The sequence below is a fragment of the Furipterus horrens genome, unplaced genomic scaffold (assembly GCF_987537825.1).
Source record: "Furipterus horrens unplaced genomic scaffold, mFurHor1.1.pri manual_scaffold_3, whole genome shotgun sequence".
Classification (NCBI taxonomy): domain Eukaryota; kingdom Metazoa; phylum Chordata; class Mammalia; order Chiroptera; family Furipteridae; genus Furipterus; species Furipterus horrens.
Window position 1 is genome coordinate 94,716,297 of NW_028327173.1, and position 14,907 is coordinate 94,731,203.

The window sequence follows — 14,907 nt, forward strand, 5'->3', positions numbered from 1 at the left end:
AATAAACACTTATAAAAATTTTTTAAAAAAGTAGACAAACAGATTCACTCAAAAAGAAAGCAAGAAAAATAGAATAAAAATGAGGTGGATTGGTCTCTCAGTTCTTAAAATGCATCATAAAGCATTGGTAATTAATACACAATGACACAGGAATATCCACACACAGCCCAATGGAACAGAACAGAAAAGCCAGAAATGGATACAAATGTACATGGGATATTAAAATATGACAAACATGTACATTCTAATCATTGGGTAAATGTGGACTTTGCAATAAATAGCATTGAGGCAAGTGGATAGTTATTAGGGAGAAGGTAAAGTCAGAACCATACTACACTTAGTATATCAAGATACACTTCAATGAATCAAAGTTTTAAATGTAAAAAGTAAACCCATGCAAATACTGCCAGAAGGCATTCTATAACTGGGCTCGATCTCTTTATCCACCCCCACCCTTATGACCACCCCAAGAGGGTTCAGATCCACTCTCTCTCCCTCATTCCCTGCCTTAGAAGGCCACTCTGGGGGTGACTCCAGCAGCCACCTCCACCCATAGGCCAGCAAGGAACCACAACAAGACAGGGGGGCATGAGGGAAACGAGGGCAGGGGATTCTTTCCTGGTTTCCTCTGGGTGGGAGAGTGTAACCCAATAGACACAAGTGCTCATCTGTAGGCAGCTTGGTCTACACAGCTGTCTCTCCTTCCAGGCTGAAATAACTTCTCTGTCCCCTAACCCCCTGGGGTCCAGGGGTGATGACATCTCTGCTCTTGAGTCCTGATTGTTGCACCAACATTTGGGAGCCCCTAATGCTCACCCATATCCTTGTAAATTAGTCCCTTTGTGTGAAAACCCCAATTGAATTATCCTAATATGAGTGTGCCATTTGCTTCCTTTTGGGGCTCAGATTGATAGGATAACCTTGGAATCGTCTGGCATACCTAACTATGTCTCAAAATTCAAAAGCCAAAAAGAAAAGATTAATAATTGTAAACAACAACTTTGACATAGAAAACCAAACAAAACACAAAACAAAGGGGAAAAAAGACCAGAACTAGGGGAAATATTTGTACCTCATGCAACAGAAAAGTGTTTTTTTCAACATATGAAGAAGAGCTCTCAGAGCTGAAAAAGAGAGACCACAAGACCAACAGAAAAATTGACAAAGTCATGGAAATTCACAGAATAAGAACTACAAGTGGTCCTAAATACTTAAAAGCACTCATTATCAAAGACATGAAAATTAAAACTACACCAGGATACATTTTTTTCCTGAATCATATTGGAAAAATTCCAAAATAATGACCAAACACTCTGTTGTCTAGGCACTGGGGAAGCAGATGCTGCTATTTTTTCTCAATCCCTGTGAGGGACATAGTCATCTGAGTTTCCTGTGCCCTTTCCCTCAGACTCAGTGATCTCACTCCTGGGGTTACACCTGCTGAACAGGAACAGACATGTGACAAGATTACTACTTCCTGCAGTGTTGTTTGTAATACTAAAAAATGTGGAAACTGCCCAAGTGTCCATGTCTAGGAATCAGCTAAATATACCTGTGATTTACTCACAGAATGGAATAGCCTGTAACTGTGGTGGAACCTCAGTTGTTCAACTTAATTAGTCTGGAAAACTGTTAAAGAAACAATTTGTTCAGAAAAATCAAATCTCCTTTTTGTTGCCTGAGAGACACATGACTAATCATACAGGTATTAGCATGAAAGGATTGTCAGGTAGAGAATCAAGACCCCAAGTTTTGTTAGACAACTGAGACAATTTTCCCATGAACAACTTGGTCAAGAATCAAATTGTTCAAGAACCAAAACGTTTGAGAATCGAGGTTTGACTGTATAAGAAAGAAAAGAAGCTTCCTGTGAACTAAAGTCAAAGTATCTCCTGACACAGTAAAATAAGAAAAGTGCAAAGTGTGCTATAATTTGGTATGACAAATTTGGGGCAAGAAAGTAAGCAATAAGAGCGTGCAATTCCATTTTCTTGTGTTTGCATAAATAAACACTGAAGGGTTACCAAAGAAGCTAACTGCAGCAGATAGCCTGGGTGGGGGAAGGGACGTGGTGGGCAGGGTAGAGGTAGTGTTTCTCCATAGTACAATACCTTCCCTATGAATGTGATTTTTAAATGAAATGAATGTAGTGCTTATTCCAAAAGATGAAGAAGATAAAAGAGATGGAGGAGGAGACAGAGATGTAGAGAATAAAAAATAAGACCAGGAGGAAGACAGACAGAGATAGAAAGAAGAAGGAGGTGGAGAAATTGACTATATTTTCTTGAGTCTGAGGAGTCTTCTCCATAATTGTCTCTCCTGTTACCAGAAACACGAACTGGGAGTCCAGAAGTAAAAAATGCAGGCTGTGGAATAAAACAGATCTTAGTTTGAATCTTGTTTCTGCCTTGTTGCTGGATAAATGACCTAACCCTTCTGAGCCATGTGTACATAATCGGGGATTTTTAGTAGTACTCACTTCATAATGTTGTGAGAACTGAATTGGATAATAGATGTCCTTAGAAAGTGCTGGCTCACAGGAAATATAAGACACTATTTTTATTGCTATTAGGCAGATATGTTGAAAGATAAGAATTTAATTGCCCACAAACATTTTTACCAAAAATTCTCCCTGGAAAATAAAATTACTGTCTTCCAAATAAATACCAAGACTTCTATTTTGAGATGCATTGCTGAGGGCTCTTTACTCAGCTGTGGGCCCAGCACTTAATGAGCTTCATTAAGGACACAGAATATTAAGGTATGTACTTCATTCTCAACAAAGGCAATGTTGGATTTTCCTCTCTTGTTCCAATTTTCCTCCTCTTCAGACTTCTCTTTTCATTTTATGCTCTCCTTTCTCATTTCCTTTCCTTTTTCCACTTTTGCTTAACTTCCTCTTGGCATCGCAAATGACCTGAATGTTCAAAACAGGAGTGACCTTAGGTAGCCATCAGTTCAATCCATTCATGTTGCAGATGAGCAAATCTGGGGTTTGCTCATCTGAATACCCAGAGAAAAAGAGGTTTCAGCTGGGGCCCCCTCCCAGGTGGCCCTGCCCAGGCGGCTGCAGACCAGGACCAGAGCCAGTTTTCCCATGAAGTTCCTTTTCTCTCAGTTTCTGGAGGTCATCTAATACCATACCGTCCTAAACCCTGGATTGAACAGAAGGATAAATTTGCATTTAGAAAGCAAACTAGGCAGGAATTGTTTTTGCACTGGGGAGTTTATGCTTTTGAAATTTCAGTGGTAAAGGTGCTTGTCAGAGTGATATAAATGAAGCACATCAGAGGGGCTTAGTGAAGTCCTGCTCCATGTTTGAGGACACAGGAGACAGGCCTCACAGGACCTTCTAGCTTCATGACTCAATCAACAGGAGTACCCTTCCAAGCACTCTCCTCTTCATACGTGCCTAGCTGGTGTATCTTGAATCTCCAACCTGGAAGCTGTGGAACAAGCACCATGTTTTAGAATAAGGAGAGAATGAAGGGCAACAATAGCATCATCTCTGGGACTGTTACTTCCTGCTAGATGCTGTGCCAGGGGACTGACACATAAAGCAGGTCCAAACATCACAGGGCATAAAACTCAGATGTCCAAGAAAGGGGATATTTTCACTTTTCTTTAACTTAATTTTATCTCTACCTTTAAAAAAACACCTTTTAAATTTATATTTAGAGAGAGGGGAATTGAGGGAGAAAAAAAAGAGAGAAACATCAATGTGAGAGAGAAACACTAATCAGTTGCCTCTCGTACACTCTCTGACTGGGGATTGAACCAGCAACCTTTCTTTTTGCTTTGTGGGATAATGCCCAGCCAACTGAGCCACACCAATCAGGGCTCATCTCTACCTTGAACCTCCCTTTTGCTTAGAGGCCAAAACCATTTTAATAAAATTACTCCCAGGATTTCTCAGCCGTTACTCAGCCATTTCACATGAAATGCAGTCAGTTCAGGGTGGGCTCTCTCTACCTTTTCCCGGGTGTGCATCTAAGTTCTGAGTGGTATGCAGAGCACTCAGTTGTTGAAGGTAGAGGATCTGGTCTGAGGCCTTCTTCTGCCCTGCTCCCAGTTGGCCCATTGGTAATCAGATCAATCTCCCTGGAACCTCCCAATCAATCTGAGGACCTTGCATCACCTTTCCTGGTAGGTCTATGTAGTCTTCATTTTCCTCTCCTCAATACTTAGGAAACTCTGGCTTCACCAACTCTGTCTCAGGCTTATTTCCAATTTTCCTCTTTTGGACACATGGAGAGAATGCACTTCCCATGTCCTTGAAGTTGAGTAACCTTGTGGCATGTTTTGGGTGATGAAATGTGCTCACTTCATCAGTGAAGCATGACACTTCCAGGTAGAACCTATAAGAACCAGGAAACAAGTCACCATCTCCCTTTCCATGAGCCACAGTCATCAGCAATGTTTCATACGGTAGTGTTTTCATCCTCCCACCAAAGGGTGAGGACAATGTGAAGCAGATATACCCACTTTCAAGATGGACATGTACAGCAAGAGGTAAAACTTCATTATTTCAAACCATTGAGATTTGGGAATGTTTGTTATGTCATATACTTAACCCATCCTAACATGAAGAGAGTAAAATTTTAGAATGCTCTCCTATGCCCCACTGGGCCCCAGAAGAAATGAGGGGCTTTTGGGAACATTTGTATCTAGCCCACCTGGCCATCATTCACACTCTGTTGCTACCATACCAGAATGGGGGGAGGGGCTTCCGTACATGGTTTGCTATGATCTCAGACTTCTCCTGAGAAGTGGAACATAAATCACTCATACCCTCAAACTCCCAAACTTTTTTGAAGTTTCTCTTCTCATTTCCTACCAGAGGCTTGGCCCACAAAGTAGAAAGAGGAGAGGGGCAAATGGAATCTACCTACTCCAGTGCTTACTTCTAACATCCCTTCCTCAATGTCTTTGTTTTAGGCTCTGATCTGGATTTGGGTATGATCAAAGGAGGCAGGGAGGAAAGAAGGAAGAAAAGGTCACTAGTTGCTAAAAGATAATGTCTGTGTGTACCTCATGTCAAACCCCAGAGTTGAGATAGTTTTGCTTTTTATTTTCTCTTTTTCTGCTCTCTTAAGGAGATAGCGAATCTCCCAGTAGACTCAAGTAAAAATCTAAGCTCCCTGAGGCCAGAGAAAAGTATTTGAAGATTCTTTGTTTCCTCCACAGAATCCAGTGAAGATGAATGATCTGTAGAATATATTTTTAATTGACCCAGGAGGATCTTATCCTCCTGCCCAATGTGACTCTAAGATCATATTTTATTGACATGGACCACATCTCTCAGAGGCAAGCATAGAATGTCCTGGTAGATCCCTTTCCTTTTTAAAAACAGGTTTATTTTGAGGGTGACCTGGGACTTGCTCCTTCATATATGTAAGCATGACATAAAAAAACAGCCAATTATGTCTCTGTGGGTTTCTCCCATTGGACTAGTGGTAATCTTCTAGCTGATTCCTAGTTAATGTGCCTATTTCTTTTCCAATTTGATGATGCAAAGGTAAAACTAAGCTTTTTGGTTTTTCTGGTGACACAAAGGTCTCAGTGAAGTAGGACTACTCATTGATGTAATAGAAATTTAGAGAAAATGAAAGTCAATATTTCCTTGATAAGTGAAATCTTCCATTGAATTTTCTTTCCACAATTAAATTTGCTAGCTTAGTGTCCTGGTTTTGCAACATTGTAATGAATACATTAAACCAATTAAACTCTACATAACTTCACATTTGTTTGCATATTTTTTAGAAGCACACACACAGAATTAGCCTAAACCAGAGGTGTAATTTATGTGTCTCCAGTCTGAATCATCAAGTTTTCTTAGGGTATCTTTCAACTTGTTTTCTAAATTTCGATGTACTTTTTTTTTTCAAAACATGTAATTTAGAAACAGGTTACCTAGCACAAAGCCCAACCTGTTCCATGTTTTCTATTTCAGAATTCGCTCACATGACTTAAAAACTTTAAAATTCTTTACTGTTTTTACAACTCTGAATTGGTATGTAGTGGTGAATATTGTTACTGTGGTCCTTTATCACATAAATCAGAAAAGGCCACCCTCCCTAGATGTGCCTGTCAGTGTTGGAAAGGCAAAGCAAGAATATAAAAGAAACAGCCTTCACACACCCTTTCAAATCTATTAAACTTTATGGCAGTACAGCATTAGACAATATTTGACATAAAGTTCAAAAGTTCTCTTCCTAAACATTCACTTACCTTTTGGCCTTGAGCTGAAGGAGCGTCCAAGATATACTCAATGATTAGAACCCAGATACAAGACCACAAGTTGTTTTCCAGACCAACAACTCTTCTGGAATATTCATGAACTCTATGGTTTATGGCTAAGAAGACACCAGAAGTCAAGCTTCAGTTTTGCTGCTACTGATGGTGGGTGAGTTACTGACCCTCTCTAAGGATAACACCTGGTAGGCCCACCTCAGGAAGTTGTATTTGGTTTCAGATGATTTAGTGCCTATTAGAAGCCCTTTGTGGTACACGAGGTTGTCCAAATATACAGCACTATTATGTGGCTTTTTGTTACTGCTCTTAAATAGAGAACTTTACAACAGGACCCATTTGGGGGCAGAAAGAAAACATCAAAATGCCTAGAATGTTTACTCTTAACCTTGAATTCCTCTTTTCACGTGCATTTGTGGAGTGTGCGACTGTTTTTGATAGTAGATTGATCCTTCTGGTTTGACTTCCTAGACAGCAGAGGCTAGAAAGCTAAAAATCTCTACTTCCCAGACCCCTTGTGGCTAAGGTATCTGAGGTGATTTAGCTTTATGTATTGACCATGTTTCTAGCTTCTGTAAATTCGATGCTTTCACATTTCTCCTACATGCATATATCAGACAGGTCTTATTCTGTACAAGCCAGTGACATGCCTGAGTCACCTTGCCTTCCTTGTGACCTCCTCCTCCAGAAGGAATCCTCCTGGGGTGGTGTTCTTTTCAAATTCAAACCAATTGATCCAGAGCTCACAAGCCCACCACCTCCCCTATGAGGCTCTCACACTCTGGCTACTGTCCACCTGTCTCAGTCACCCCAGGACCAGGTACCAGACAACTAGGGACAGCTGCTGTGCCCCAGAGCCCAGTGAAATTATTCAAACTAGCCAATCCCAAACCTGCTGACTTTGCCTCACCTGTTCTCCTCAACAAAACCACAATGAAGGCTGTTGCCTGCATTTCCCTCTTTCCCTCTGCCTCCTGACTGATGCTGGTGCCTCCTGTGTGGTGCTGAATGGCATTCTATGCGCCCACCTCTTGGGATCTGTGAGAAATCAGCCATCTTTCCAATGAAATTGTTTCCTGAACTATTAGCCTTGCTATACCTCACATTTTCCATTAACACACTATATTTTAAACATGTTGCCAATCACTGCACTCACAGGAGACTTGCATTGGGAAAGTTAAGAGGGGAGTAGATTCAACAAGTGCAGTATAGCTCTAGAGCTAAGAGTTTGGCAATGACTTCCTGACCTCTAGTTTGCAGCTAAGGCACTGTGTTCCCAGATCCAAGAGCCCGGCTTCCTGACCTGATCCCACAATGTCCTGACTATGGCGGAGGTATCTGTTTCCTGGTCAGACCCATCTGTGGTGTGTTTCTGTATTAAATTCCTTTCTGTTATTTGCAGCCAACCCTGCCTGATACAATGTTTCATAATGAATGTATCACTGAGGGTCATCAGGAGACAGAAACCATACCAGAAATTTGAACAGAGAAAATCTAATGCACGGAATTGTTAAGCAATGGGAGACTCACTCCTAGGAGGGGTAAGAACTAGCCAAAGAACACAGAAGCAGCTGCTGTGGGAAGCGGCTGAGGCAGCAGATCAGACAATGAGTGCATCGGGATGAAATTGCCTCCTCTCCCACAGCTGGAAAGTGGCTGAGGTGTTGCAGGCCATGGCTGGTGGGCAGGAAACTGCTGGTGTAGTGCCAGCCAGACTGGCTTGAAAGGCTCTTTTGGGGTGTCAGAGAGACCCACTGGGGAGCCCCCTTGGATGTCAGCAGGAGTTGCTGATGAGCTACCGGCTGGGCCGCTGGTGAAGGTCACTAGAGACAGTGTTCTGATGGCCCTCCCCGACACCACTGGTGGGGTTCCCCCATGCACAGCCAGGCTGAAGATGCAGGTGGAGAGGACACTGCATCAGGTCAGAGAAGTCTCTTCCTCACACAACGTGCATCACTCTGGGTCCAATCAGGAGAGAGAAACCACACTGTAATTTGAAACAGACAAATGTTAATAATAAAAAAAATTAACTGTAACTGGGGGTGGGAATAATGAGGGATCAACTAGAAAGAAATAAAGAGAACTCTAAAAATTATAGGAAATTCAGATATTCAAAGCAGAAATGACCCTGAGGGCTGAAATTAGAGTGCCCAAGGAAGCACCATTTACCATGCTCCAGGGGCAGATCTAGACCTTCCTAGTGAGGTCACCACCATGGCAAGGTCAGTAGCAAAGAAGTTACTTTGGTGCCTCACCAGAGAAACTTGTTGGAAATCTGTGCTCTAAGGCACCCCAAAAAGCTGTTCTTGGGAGGTATGCTCAGAAGCAATGCTGTGCAGGAAACCATGACAGACATGAGGCACTTTGGGCTTCACAATAGGAGTCTGGAGAAGGAATTACAGACAGGGAAGTCGTATCCTATCCTGAACACGCATCTGTGCCTGTGAGAAGACATGCCTGCCCCTCCACGATGGAAGAAGTTGAATGCAATCTCCTTGTCCCAGGTGCTTGGCTGGGTACCCCAGGAATGGTGCCATATTGGGACTCAGTGTCGGTCTCCCCACAAGCCCCCAAGTTGGTTTCTCAAGTTTGCATATTCTAGGTGTCAGTTTTCCCAGTAGACATCAGAGTTCACTAATATGCAGTGATCATTCTACATTGCAACTTTTTTTTCCCTGTGTGACTGAAAAGAATCCCTCTTTCTCTCACCAGAAAAGAAAAATAAAGTCAAATCTTTGGTAAGCCAACTAGTATACTGTCTCTTCTTTCCCTTAGTTCTATTGCTTTAAGATTCACATTTTCACCTCTGGTCTTAAAGATAACCCCCCAAATTAGTGCAAAGTATTCTATTTAAGTCATTTAAAAAATACTGGTAATGAAATTGGAATGTTGCTTTGAAATAAACAAAGAAAAGGGGAAAAAAGAAAAAAGGAAGGAAAAAAGGAAGGAAGGAAAGGAAAGGAAAGGAAAGGAAAGAAAAAAGAAAATAAAAGAAAAGGGAAAAAAAGAAATGCAGGGAAGCATTACAGCAGGCCAGGTTCTTGAATGTTTCACCACCTCATCACACCAGTCCTTTTTTTCCTCCCACAAACACAGTCTCCATCCAGGAAGCCTTTTCCCATCAGGAATCTCTTACTTTCAGACTAGCTTTGTGTGGAAAACAAGCAATTTAGTAACACCATAAAAGCTTATTGATTATCAATGACTCATTCTGTGGTAGGTACTTAGGCAAGGAGAAAAAGGAAAAATATAAATAAACCCCAAGTTTACTTCTGCAGAAAGAAATGAACCCAATTCCAATATGGCACTTTTCAAGCCTTGACCATTTCTTTCACTCATTAAAATTCAGAAGTGGTGATCCAGGTGTGTCCTGGAGGAAACTTCCCGGAGTCTTGCTAATGGATCTCTCTAGTCTCTTTCTCCATCCCCAGAAAAGGTGCTCTGAGGAAAGAAGGGGGGAAAGGCAGTGCTTTTCAAAGTTGAGCTTGCATCGGAATCACCTGGAGGGCTTGTTAAAACAGAGCTTTCTGGGCCCCAGCCCCCAGAAGGTCTGGGCCAGCCCAACACCTTGCATCTCTAACAGGTTCCTAGGTGATGCTGATGCTGCTGGTCCAGGGACCACTCTAAGAATCACCAGTTATGAGGCAGAAAACTATAATGGTTAAGAACGAAGACTGAAAAGCAGACCACCTTGGTCCAAAGCTTTGCTCCACCACTGATGATTGTGTGACCCTGAGCAATTACTTACTGGTGCCTCACTTGCCTCATCTTTAAAATGGGGATTATGGTAGTACTTACTTCATAGGGTTGTCAAGAGAGCTGAATGAGTTAATATGGATAAAGCACTTAGAATAACACCTGTCATGTAGTAAAGACCATGCACAAGTATTGACTAATATAAATGTCTTAATTTAGATGATCATTGTTCTTTGTTCTGTGACCCAGTCTGGCCTAGAATCAGCAAACCGGCTCTGTGGAATGTCTTGTGTGTGAGTCTGCATTCTCATCTCAGCTCTGCCAAGTTTTTGCTGTGAGAATGAGACTGGTCAACTCCTAACTGGGCCTTGGTTTTCTTACTCATAAAATGAGAGGGTTGGCTAATTGACCTTTAAAGTTCCTTTTCATATAAATACAAAGTGATGTTTGTAGCTTACTGGAAGCCCTCTGCATGTTCCTGGGCTGTAAGTATGCCTGGCCACACCTTCTTTTTTAAATCTCAGATGTAGCCAGCATCTGAGTTCTGTACAACTCAGACAGCAGCAAAGCTGGCTGTGTATGAACTGGCTCCTGTGCTTCCCTGCCCTTTCTGTGTTTGGTGGGTGTGTGTGTGTGTATCTCCCACCTCCCCACATGGTTACTGTGGAAGGAAAGGAAAGGGAGCTGAACTGGACACAGTGCAAGTACCTCACATGTTCCTTAGGACACCCCCATGGGCAGGTGGCATTCCAGATGAGGAAACTGAGCTAAGGAAGGCTACGTAACCTGCCCAAGGTACCCAGTTGGCAGGTAATGAACCTGAGATCTGAGCCCTGTTCAAAGGCCTGTGCTAAGTGCTGAAGGTTGGAGAGACATGGGATGAACAAACACAGACTAACAAACCATAACGGCCCAGAGGGCCCCATGAAACAGAGCGGGCACACCTTTAGTGTGGCTGCCAAGCTTATCGTTCCATGTCTATTTTAACAATCCTCCCAGAACCAACCATTTAATGAGGGGTAATTGTACCCTTCATCTCTGCCCTAAAGACCTTACAGGAGAACAAGAGGTAACCAGCTGCCCCTCTTCAAACTTTCCTTCACACAGTTATACCCCTTCTGGTGAGTAGGAAGCCCCACCAGTAAGCATTCATCTGCAAAGGCTTAGCCCACTGTGGCTCCTCTGAGGGGTTTCTGAGACCCGCTCCCTTGTCCTGCAATGACCATTCTTCCCTCCTTGGACCAGCACCCTACACGTTTCCAACTTGGCCACAGGGAGACTTTAAAGCACTCTTTCCTTCCCCTATCTGACCCATTATTATGAGCTGAATTGTATCCCCCCAAATTCACATGTTGAAGCCCTAACTCCAAGAGATAATTAAGCTTAAATGAGGTCCAACATGACAGGTGTCCTTATAAAATGAAGAAATCCAGACACCCATACAGTAAGATAAGACCATGTGAGGACATAGGGAGAAGGTGGTCATCTGCGAGCCAAGGAGAGAGGCCTCCGATGAACCAACCCTGCTGTCACTTTTGTCCCAGACTTCCAGCCTCCAGAACTTCAAGAAAATAACTTTCTTGAAGCTACCCAGTCTGAGCTATCTGTTATGGCAGCCCTGGAAAATTAATACCCATACCCCAACAAATGTAATAAACACCTTGCTATCTTGGGGATTGGGATTGTTTATTCTGGAACTCCTTATGCCCTAGGTAGTCCTTTTAATAGATGTATGTTGACTGAATCAATGGAATGGTATCTAAATATATATATGCTATCCTGATATTTCATTATAAAGCCCCTATTTTATGCCCCTCACCTGACACATGAGATAAAAACTGGGGTCCTTCACCCCTGCCCAGAGCCATGCTTGACAAACAACAAGCAAAAAGGATCAGGTGAAAACCCACAGGTATTTCTTTTGCTGAGTGCTGAAAGAAATTTTTAAAAGTTGTCCCTGACACCACAGACTGGCCTAGCTGTGCTATTCTCTTATTAGAGCAGGCCATTGCACAGAACACCAAGCCCTGACATTATACTGAAACCACCATAAAATGAGACAAACAAAGGCCACTCCATAATTTTGTCTAAGTACAGACAAAACAATATCACTGTGCTACCCACAAAAACACTCCCCCCAAATGACTCTTTTGGCTAAAATGAGTGACTCCTACTTTGCCAATTACAGTTTTGTCTTGTTTGAGTCTCCCCTCCTTATAAAGAAGATTTATTAAGATGCCCAGTCAAAGATTGTCCCCACTTTCTGACAGCATCCAGGCTCCAATCTAGAGCCAATCCCAGCTTCTTAGACCCTCCCCCAAGTTCTCCAATAAAATCACAAATCTCTCAGGAGGTTTTTTCTAACACCCTATTACTGAAAACGTCCATCCTTCTTCACGGTGAGCCTCTCATTCACTGCAACCAGTAACATACCCACCTTGTCTGAGCTTAGGTGTGCTCCTGGTGGCCTCGGGCTGGAGCTCCTGACAGCACTGTTCGCTGGCTTCTATTTGATGGAGTTGGAGAAGCTAAGATAAAGTGGAGGTATTGGAGATTAAGAAGAGGGATTTGGCAATGTTGAAGGGCAGAGAGAAGTTGGAAAGGCATATTAAAGTAAGTTGTCTCTGGGAAGGGGGCAGGCAATATAAACCTTTCTTTCATATCCACCCCCCACCAAAAAAAACCTTTAGTAAAGTTTGTATAACTTATTAAGCTCTTAAAGTTGGATTTGAGTTTGGGGCAGAGAGGGGATGGATCTTACCATAACTGGCTGAAGAATGTGGACTATAAGCAGATACCCTAAGAGAAGTAAGGGTCCCCCCAAAACTCTAATGGGTTACTGAGACTTCCTCTCCACCAGTCAGTCTGTAAATATCTTAAGGACAGTTTAATGATGACAAGAATAATTTAGTTTCCATGGTGTCCTATACCATGCGCTGATCATGGTGGATGCTCAAGATTGACTAAGGGACTGCATGACAGTGAGGAGACCCCTCTATGACCATTCCCAGAAACCCTTCAGCCTTCCAGAAAAAGTTGGCCAGGGAATCAACCCCTACCCTGCCCGTAGCTGATGGAATTATTGCTGGGCTTCTGACCCCAGAGCAGTTAATCTATAGACTGGCCATTTTCCCATGAAGTGTCTGACCTGTGGGCTCTGCAGATCAGGGATGACAGAGGTTAATGGATCTATGCTGGTCACTGGCAGTTTGGATGTAAAATATATAAAAGACAGCATAAGTGAGTTAGTTCCATGCTGTTGCTATAACAAAGTGCCACAGTCTAAGTGGCTGAAAAACAGACGTTTTTTGACTCTCAGTTACAGAGGCTAGATAGCTAAGATCAATGTACTGGTAGGGCTGATACCTTCTCAGCAATGTGAGGAAAGGATCTGTTTCAGGTCTCTTTCTTTGGCTTGTAGATGGCCATCTTCAGTCCGTGTGTGTTTCTCTGTGCTCAAATTCCCCTTTTCATAAGGACACCAGGCCTATTGGATTAGGGCCTACCCTAATGACCTCACTTTAACTTGATTTCCTCTGTAAAGACCCTATCACCAAATTAGGTAACACTCTGAGGTACTGGGGATCATGACTTCAACATATATATTTAGGGGGATATAATTCATCCCTTAACAGTGAACAGTCAACAGATAACCAAAGAAGACACTGAAAAGCATCTTGGAAGTCCCTTCCAAACTATAATGTGCCCATGAGTCATTTGTGGATCTTATTTCATGCAGATGCTTACTCAATTGGTCTTGAGTGGGACCTAGGATTCTGTACTTCAAAAACAAATGGCCACATGATGCTAGTTCAGGAGCCACACTTTGAGTATTGAGGGGGAAGGGCTACTCCCTGGGCCCTGCTCTCCTCTTTAAGAGGACTCACTGATCTGAAGGACTCAACTGTTGTCAGTGATCCTGAGTTCCAAAGACCAAGGCAGAAGTTCCCAGCCTTTGCACATTAGATTTGCTCAGGGAATTTGGAAAAAGTCCTCATGGTCCCACCTTTCAGAGATCCAGATTAGCTGGTCTAGAGAGGCCTTAGTAATTTTAGAAAGCTTCCAAGTGTTTCTACTTCTGCTTTCAGGTATCCTTCCCACAGGTCACGTATGTACATTTTAACGGATACACTTGTGAGAATTGAAACTAATTTCAATGGCAGGAAACTATTTGTGTACAGATAAGTCTTTGTTCTTCGAATAGCAACAGAATGAGGTCATTTTAATGCTTTATGACATCATCTTTGACAGAAAATAAAGGGAGTTGGGGGCATGGGCTATAGTATCAATTCCCTTATTTGGAACAGAGAAATATACGCATTCTCTAAGAATGCACTGAGTTGTGCTCAGGCAAGAACTAGATCCCACCCTATACAACATCCGGAATACTCACGAGACAGGAAATAGTCTTTCCACTGTTGGTAGTGCTTGAGCAGAATGAGGATGTCTGAATGGGAATGGGCCTTCTGCCATCAGACCTTTGGGACTGTGACTAAGTAGAACACTCCCATGACCAGGTGCTTGAAAATCATCAAATGTGTCTATGAGAGACATGGTCTATGTAGGCCTGTAGCGTTGGCAATGAAGGTAAGAAGCTGAGATCTGGTCAAAGTAGAATGGCATTTCAATGATGCTATAAAAAAAAGAGTAGTTTTTAAAATCATATCAGTTTGAAAAATAAAACAAAAGTGAAATGTGCCCCTATTAAAGAGTTTTAATTTCCTCTTTGTTCAAGTGGATGACAAATGAGCACTAAGTCCTAAATATTGTAATATTCAGAATGCTCATCACACATGGTATAACTGCCTCCTGACAACTGTTTCCTTCCTGACAATAAGTCCTTTATTGTAAATCCTGTGTTATTTTTATCAAATATTCTCCAGTTTCTAGCATGATGCCTGACACATAGCAACATCAACAAGTGTAATAGACTAGATACAAGCACTAGGAGGGCAGGGT

The 14,907-nt window shown here is 42.4% G+C and overlaps 1 long non-coding RNA gene across 5 annotated transcripts in view; it reads right to left on the bottom strand.

The window, feature by feature from the left end:
* Window positions 1–1,932: 1,932 nt before the first annotated feature.
* The window catches only part of LOC150015527 (uncharacterized), a 55,143-nt gene continuing 42,168 nt past the window's right edge, over window positions 1,933–14,907 (bottom strand). For 3 of the 5 annotated variants that reach the window (XR_016509744.1, XR_016509741.1, XR_016509745.1), the window contains exons 2-6: window positions 14,342–14,581; window positions 12,386–12,476; window positions 7,783–8,239; window positions 4,139–4,358; window positions 1,933–3,446 (exon numbers count right to left, since the gene is read on the bottom strand). This is a non-coding gene — a long non-coding RNA (uncharacterized LOC150015527). Of the gene's footprint in view, window positions 3,447–3,972; window positions 4,359–7,782; window positions 8,240–12,385; window positions 12,477–14,341; window positions 14,582–14,907 lie in introns of all 5 variants that reach the window. The other 2 variants (XR_016509742.1, XR_016509743.1) reach the window with 2 other exon arrangements.